We start from the raw sequence: 6257 nt of genomic DNA, 5'->3' as shown, positions 1-6257 counted from the left end.
AGGCTTCGATCTGAGGTTCAGACTTTTAGACAACAAGATGGTGAAACTCTCTACGAGGCATGGGAGAGATTCAAGGATTTGACAAGGAAATGCCCACCAGACATGTTCCATGACTGGGTGCAATTGCATATTTTCTATGATGGACTCTCTTATGAATCAAGGAAGGCTGTAGACCATTCATTAGGAGGTTCATTGAACAGGAAAAAGACTGTGGAAGAAGCCATTGAAGTGATTGAGACAGGGCTGAGAATGAGTACTACTATGCATCAGAGAGACACAACACTAAGGGAGTCATGGAGCTGAACCATGTTGATACAATTTTAGCCCAAAACAAGGTGTTTGCCAAGCAACTAGCAGAGCTTACCAGGCAATTAGAAACAAAGCAAGTGGCTGCAATACACACACAAGATCAAGAGGAAGTAAGCATTGAAGGTGGTGATTGGGAAGAGGCCAACTATGTGGGAAACCAACAAAGGCAACCATATGATCCACATTCCAACACTTACAACCCAGGATGGAAAAACCACCCAAACTTTGGGTGGGGAAACCAGCAAAACCAACATAACAAGTCCACATACCAAAACTCCAACCAAAGATCATACCAAGCCACACAAAACACTTACTCTCAACCACCATATCATAGCCAAAATAATCAACCTACCCAACCTAACCCGAACCAACAATTTCAAGATCAATTAAACAGGATAAAAGGAATGCTGGCACACATGGGTCAGGACATAATTGAGTTGAAAAGCTTCAGGGATGATGTGAGATCTACCTTAAGAAACCATGGTGAAAAACTCAAGAGGATGGAGTCTCAAGTAGGAGAGCTATCTCAACAGGCCCCCAAATCAACCGCAGTGTTCCCTAGTGACACAGAAAAGAATCCTAAAGGGGAACAAAAGAGAGTAAGATGGGAAGAATGCAAGGCCATCACCATATTGAAGGAAGTCTCAGAAGAAGAAGGAATTGGACCCTCAGAACAGGAGCCAGAAATCTTGAAGGAAGGTGTGGAGGAAGCTAAGCAGGAAAGTGAAACTGAGCAAGCCAAGGAATTGCAAAAAGGCACGATGGAAACATACCAACCAAAAGCACCATTTCCTCAGAGGTTAGGAGGAGGTGAAAAAGGGAAAACCTATTCAAGGTTTTTAGAGACATTTAAGTCTCTCCACATCAATATTCCCTTTCTTGAGATTCTCCAGCAAATGCCTACACATATCAAGTATTTAAAGGAATTGTTGAGCAAGAAAAGAGTTTTGAAGGGAGGACAAACGGTAACAATGAACAAAGAATGCAGTGCCCTCATCAAGAAGGACACAGTCTCTAAGAAAACAGACCCAGGAAGTTTTCATATCCCCTGCATCATAGGGGAAACAAAAATTGACAGAGGATTCTGTGATCTAGGAGCTAGCATAAATGTGATGCCTCTAACTCTTATGAAGAGGCTACAACTGAATGAGGTGAGATCCACTGATGTAATCATACAACTGGCTGACAAAACTCAGAAGCAAGCTGAAGGGGTAGTTGAAAATGTGCTGGTGAAAGTGGGAGATTATTACTTCCCCACAGACTTTGTCATTTTGGACATGGAGGAAAGCTACTTACACCCTATCATTCTGGGCAGGCCTTTCCTAGCCACTACTAGAGCGCTAATAGATGTAGAACAAGGAGAGCTAATTCTGAGAATACATGATGAACAGCTCATTTTCAAAGTTTTCAAACCTGCATCTGAGCCTGAACCAGAACCTGAAAAGCCTAAGGATGATAGTAGCCATCTGTGTTTGGAGGAAAGTAATCCAGCAGCTGAAACTCTAAAACAGTCCTTGGAAGGCAAACAAAAGTTGCAAGAGTTAAAGCCACAAGAATCAATGGAAACAGATTAGAAGGATCCTCCTGGCATAAGGGTCAATGAAGAAATCCTCAAGAGAAAGGGAAGAATGGTAGGGAAATTGCCAAGAGGGTGGAGAAACAAGAAAATTCCCACTGAAGGTTTTTCTCCGGGAGATAAAGTGATATCAAGTCATTATCTGCCAATCCCACCTGGCCTCAAAACCATTCCTTCCCAGCTCCCTCAAGTGTTCACAATCAGGAAAGTTCTTTCTATGGAACATTTAGAAGTCATGAAGGAATCAAATGGGGACGTTTTCATAGTGAGAGGAGAAGACATCAAGCACTACAATCCACCCTAACAAGGGGCAACCGTCAAGCTAGTGACGTTAAAGAAGCGCTTGTTGGGAGGCAACCCAACCTGAGGTAATACTCCCTTGCTGTTTCTTTTATTTGTTTCAATAAAAAGGTGAAGTAGTTTCTGTGCATTGCAAAGAATTAAGTTTGGTGTTTCACACCAAACAATGAATTCGTGGATCAATAATTCAAAGGGGAATGTGTGACTCTAAGTTTGGTGTTCCACCATAAAGATCAACTGAACACAACAACCTTTGAATTATATGAAAGGAACAACCATTCTAAGCAATCACAGAAATGCTTAAAATCCTTAGCAGCAACTTCATTCCAAGGAGAACTCACGGATTCAAAGAACAGAGAAGTAAGTAGGAGACTAAGTTTGGTGTTCACACACCAACTTAAGACTCAGACACTTGCCCATACATAGTTGAACTAACCACTCAAGTGCTTGAGAAGCAAGCAACTTCATCACTCTTTGCAGGAAGGGAAACAAGGATCTTAGAAAGAACATGAAGCAACAACTAGGAGAAGAAGGAGAAATCAAATTGTTTCCTGGCAACAAAGAGAAAACAAGAAATTTCACAAGGTGGTGTTGTTCCTTGACAATTCTTTAAAAAGGGCAAACAAAAGCATGCTTGTTCTGGTTTAAACTGTAATTGTTGAATCTTTCTGGAATGTGAAGTTACTAGTATGTTTGTCTGTTGATTGCTTTGAATAAAGTGAATGCCTAGATGTTTGGATATAACTTCACCTTCTTAAACAAATGCTTACCATGCTTGTTCTGTTTCCAAAAATAAAAGAAAAGTTTGAACAAAAGTAACTTGGCTCAATTAGTGACAAATCAAGTAGAATTAAGTGGTGGTATGCATGCTTGATTGTTTAGTCAGATCACTGGAAATAGAGTGTAGAATTATCATTTTTTGTGTAGAAATTGAAAACTGTCTATGGATCTTAATGAATAAATGTCTTTGGCCATGAAAAAGAAAGAAAAAGAAGAAGAAAAAGCCACTGAAAAAGGACAACCAAAAAGCAAAAAATTGAGAAAATAAGCTAGGCACCAATGGTTTGAACTTCTGAGACAAATGCCTGTGGTGTTTATGTATTAAGGATATGCTTGGATGAATAGGTTCTGAGGAGTGTTTCAACACTTGGTAACTTGGGTTAACTAACCCGGGATTATCAACCAAAAGTCCATTATCAAGAGCAACCTAAATACAAAACATTTAGTCACACAAAGAGGTGCTGGGCACCAATGTCTCAAGAAGAAATGTGAACTAAAATGCCTGGAGTGGATATGTGTAGTGCACTGATAAGAAAAAGAAAATGCCAAAGGCTTGTGCAACACATGACACTAAGCAAACAAGGAGCAAAGGAGCTCTAAGAAAAAGAAAAGAAAAACAAAGAAGAGAAAAGTGCCAAGGACATAAGAATAACAAGAGGCCCTAGCAGTGTTTGATGGATGCAATGAAAAAGTGGTAATCTTACCTGATAAGAATGAAAAAGTGATGCTGCAACTTTCTGCATAAAACCCTTCTGATGAACTTCAAATGCTTGCTAATATAGCCAATGTAATTGCTTTCTGTTTCATACTTTCTTCTCAAATAACTCAGGACTTGCTTAGGGACAAGCAAGTATTAAGTTTGGTGTTGTGATGCCAAGGCATCTTAGGCTAGTTTCACTAGCATTTTTCTGTTAGTTTTAGTTGTTTTATGCATTTTCTTGAGCTTAAAGTAACCAAGAATGGTTAAATGAATAACAAAGCAATGAACCATCCAAACAGTATGATTTTGATGCAAATTCCATGAGTTTTAGTTATATTACTTGAATGCTATGAATGGAAGATTTCTCATGAAATTTTGCAAGACTTTGATGCAATTGTTTGGATGATTTCAGGGAAGAAGAGGCTAGGCAAGGAAGCAACAAAATCAATAAAGGAAGCTTGAATATCACATGTGGAGTTTAAGTTCTAGTTTAAGCTTAAACTGGAACTTAAACTACCAAGCCATATAATGCTGGAAATGGCGTTTAAGTTCCAGTTTAAGCCTAAACTGGAGCTTAAACGCCAGAATCATGAAGGCTAAGAAATGCTGAAACTGAAGTTTAACCTCCAGTTTAACCTTAAACTGGAGGTTAAACGCCAGAATGAGAATTCCACTCAGGAAGCATTTCCACGTTTAACCTCCAGTTTAACCTTAAACTGGAGGTTAAACGCCAGAAGTAAGAAAAGCACCAGGGAGCTTAAACGTGTTCGACCAAGTTTTCTCCTCCAGGGTTGCTTTCTCCATTTCTACGTTTAAGCTCCAGTTTAACCTTAAACTGGAGCTTAAACGTGTTCGACCTCCAGGGCTGCCTTTCTCTATTCCCACGTTTAAGCTCCAGTTTAACCTTAAACTGGAGCTTAAACGTGTTCGACCTCCAGGGCTGCCTTTCCTATCTCCACGTTTAAGCTTCAGTTTAACCTTAAACTGAAGCTTAAACGTGTTCGACTACGTTACCCTCCAGGGCTGCCTTCTTCCATTTCCACGTTTAAGCTTCAGTTTAACCTTAAACTGAAGCTTAAACGTGCTTCCACAAAAGGCATCACTGGAAGTGTCTGGCGTTTAAGCTGCAGTTTAAGCTTAAATTGCAACTTAAACGCCACTCTTGGAAAAGGTTTCTGGGCCAAAAATATTGCAGTTTAAGTTAGCTTTTGAACACAAACATTAACTTAAACTTACTCTGGTATGAAACCCAATTGAATATCATGGTTTATGGGATTGGGCCTGAAGGATTGATGAGTCTGGAATTTCAATTTGTTGAGTCATGTGTCATTACTTGATTATCACTAAGTTGGCTCAATGAATGTTACAGAATTTGGATCAGCAGCCTCATCAAGATTATGGATCATAAACCCAAAGCAAAAGGAAAGCAGGGAGAGGCCTCAAAGCCCAAGAAACACAACAGAAGCTCAATATAGAAAGTGTATAAATAGGATAGAATTTAAGTTAGGAGGAACTTTTACCTTTTCATTTTTTGCTAGTTTTCATACCTTTGTAATTGAATTCAGAGCTATGACTCACTAAACCCCCTTTCATTGGGTTAGGGAGCTCTATTGTAATTCAATGAATCAATAATAGTTTATCTTCTTCTTCAATCTTTTCTCTTGAATTTTGTTAGAAAGCTTCTCGATCTAATTCCATTGGGTAGTTGTCTTGGGAAAGAAACTACCCATAATTAGAATCCTTCGGAACCTTGGGAAAGGAATGGAGGATTCATGCTAGAGAAGCTTTCTCACAGTGAATTGGATTGGGGTTTGGATGGATATTGTGACATGTAATCCTACCAAATTGTGGTTCATGAAACTGTGTGGTATAATCAGTGATCGAGCATCATCTCTTCTTATGAACATTTAAGCCAAGGGATTGGAAATTTGTTTGTTTTTAGAGAGAATTGGTGAGCCAAGGGATTGGGATCCAATCATATAAGATTGCCAAGCAAAATTCAATGAACGCATTGGTTGAGAAAGAGATAAACATGTTTTGATTCGGAGATCTCAATATCTCCTATAACCCAATGAATTCCCCATTTCTGATTTCCACTTTCTCTTTACATTCTGCAACTCAATTCATGCAATCACCCCCATTCCCTTTTAATTTCAGCAATTTAGCTTCTGCTCTTTAATTCATGCAATTTAAGATTCCGCCATTTCAATTTCTTGTCATTTACGTTTCCCGCCAATTTTACATTCCGCAATTCTCATCTAAATCTTGATTCCGCTCAACTAGAACATACTTCTAATCCGAATTGCTCACTCAACCAATCCTTGTGGGATTCGACCTCACTCTATTGTGAGTTTTTACTTGACGATAACCGGTGCACTTGCCGGAAGGAATTTTGCCGATCGTGCAATTTCCTAAATCGTAGCATAACTAGTTTATGCACATCAAAAGACCTTCATACAAAATGTGTAACTACACCCATTCATTGAACATATCTGGCGGGCACCTTCTTGTTAAGTCTTTGAACCTCTCCCATGCTTCATAGAGAGTTTCACCGTCTTGTTGCCTGAAAGTTTGTACCTCACCTCTCAACCT

General features: G+C 39.3%; 2 non-coding genes across 2 annotated transcripts; one reads left to right on the top strand and one right to left on the bottom strand.

Moving 5' to 3' along the window:
- Positions 1-104, bottom strand: LOC112752405 (small nucleolar RNA R71). The gene has a single exon (XR_003176844.1). It is a non-coding gene; the product is annotated as a small nucleolar RNA R71 (small nucleolar RNA).
- A 6046-nt stretch (positions 105-6150) lies between these two features.
- Positions 6151-6257, top strand: LOC112752921 (small nucleolar RNA R71). The gene has a single exon (XR_003177330.1). It is a non-coding gene; the product is annotated as a small nucleolar RNA R71 (small nucleolar RNA).

This window comes from Arachis hypogaea, chromosome 15, assembly GCF_003086295.3.
Source record: "Arachis hypogaea cultivar Tifrunner chromosome 15, arahy.Tifrunner.gnm2.J5K5, whole genome shotgun sequence".
Lineage (NCBI taxonomy): Eukaryota > Viridiplantae > Streptophyta > Magnoliopsida > Fabales > Fabaceae > Arachis > Arachis hypogaea.
The sequence above is the reverse complement of the archived record's forward strand: the minus strand, read 5'-3'. Positions and strand labels throughout refer to the sequence as shown.